General features: G+C 48.5%; 1 non-coding gene across 1 annotated transcript; it reads left to right on the top strand.

The window, feature by feature from the left end:
• Positions 1 to 991: 991 nt before the first annotated feature.
• On the top strand, positions 992 to 1,098 carry LOC117131522. The gene has a single exon (XR_004454671.1). It is a non-coding gene; the product is annotated as a small nucleolar RNA R71 (small nucleolar RNA).
• The last annotated feature ends 590 nt before the right edge of the window (positions 1,099 to 1,688 follow it).

Here is a 1,688-nt window from a genome sequence, read left to right as displayed (position 1 = left end):
ATCAACCTTAGGCAATACCTTCAGTGCTGGCGTATTCAGTGCTCTGGTATAGACGACCTTGATCTCCTCTTGAGTCTCTCTACAGTGTTTAAAGAACTGGAGCAATGGACGAATCTGCAGAGCATCTTCGAATGCAAGTTCTTTAGGAAGCCTTCTCACCATCTTGTTAAAACCTATCAGCTGCTCTTCACTAATGGGATCCATCAGATGTCTAGGTGGAATTGGATAGGGAACCTTCGGAACATAGACTCGAGATGGTGGAGTCTCAGCAGGTTCGCTAGGAGCCGTCACTCCAGAGCTAACAGACTGCTCTGCTCTCTCTTCTGCGCCTGGAGCAGTCTCAGCGAACGGCTGCTCTATTGCATTACAGTGCTCAGTCCTAGGATTTTTATCAGTTCTTCCAGGGAGCGTCTCTTGTTGCCTCTTGACACTCTCAATTGTTTGAGCAAGCTGAACATCGATCTTTCTTATATGGATCGCAAGATTGTCATACTTGTTATTCAGCTCAGTGAACATGTTGCCCATCCTGGTGTCTATTTCCGTGGTTACTTGATTCAACGCCTTGGCCTGAACCTGCTGGCCCTGCAACAGCTGTTGCATCATAATACCCAGACCCTTCAGCTCATCTGGTTGACTGTTCCCGGTAGCTGGAACAGCATGCGGATTGCTCTGCGGTTGTCGCTGGTTCTGGTTCTGAATATGCCCGGCCGTAGGTTGTTCCATGCTGAAAACGTGTCCTTGGTTGTTTTTCAGTAGCTGATCAACCTTGGCAGTCAGCTCATCTATTTTCTGGGCGTCAGAACTGTTTCCTTTCTTGGAGCAATCACTCTCCTCTTTCTTATTAGCTGAGCTAGCAGCCATGTTCTCAATCAGCTTAAACGCTCCATCAGTGGTTTGAGTCATGAAGTCTCCATTGCTCGCAGAGTTTAGAGCACCTTGGTATTTCCAATCCACTCCATCATAGAAAATGTCCAGGAGGTAATCATCATCAAATCCATGGTGAGGACATTCTCTGCGATAGTCATTGAAGCGCTCCCATGTGTCGCAGAAAGGCTCATCAGTGAGCTGTTTGAAGGAGGTACCCTTGTTCCTCAATGCAGCTGTTCTCGCCTTAGAGTAGAAATGGCTAAGGAACGCTGATCGGACCTGTTCCCATGAAGTGAGAGAGCCGGTAGGGAGAGAGTTCAACCACCGTGCAGCTTTTCCATCAAGAGAGAATGGGAATAACATGCACGTGATGTAGTCTGGTGGAACACCATTCACGCGAGTGAAACTGCAGACTTTTTCGAAGCTCTCAATATGCTCCATTGGAATTTCTGTAGAGAGACCAGAAACACCTTTCTCTGTACTAGACCGATCAAAGCAGGCTTGATCTCGAAGTCCTGCCTGGTGCAGAGTGGAGGAACAATGGCAGAGCGCGTAGTAGGGATGTTACGCGGAAGGTTTCTCTGCCCGATTGGAACAGTCTGCGCCTGTTGTTCCTGCTGCGCGAGAGCAGCCTGTTCAGCAGCATCCTGCTGAGCTTGGATGGTCTGCTGCATTTGTTGCATCTGCTGCTGCATGAGTGCCATAGCCGCAGCGAGATCATCCTGATTGGCGTGATCACCCATAGTGGTGTCGGTTTGCCTTGGCTGTTGACGATTTGTTCTTTCTAACCTTGCTAGCTCCTGGTTGGTAAATGTAACTAA

The sequence above is a fragment of the Brassica rapa genome, unplaced genomic scaffold, assembly GCF_000309985.2.
Source record: "Brassica rapa cultivar Chiifu-401-42 unplaced genomic scaffold, CAAS_Brap_v3.01 Scaffold1011, whole genome shotgun sequence".
NCBI classification, from domain to species: Eukaryota; Viridiplantae; Streptophyta; class Magnoliopsida; order Brassicales; family Brassicaceae; genus Brassica; species Brassica rapa.
This window is presented reverse-complemented; position numbering and strand designations above follow the sequence as displayed.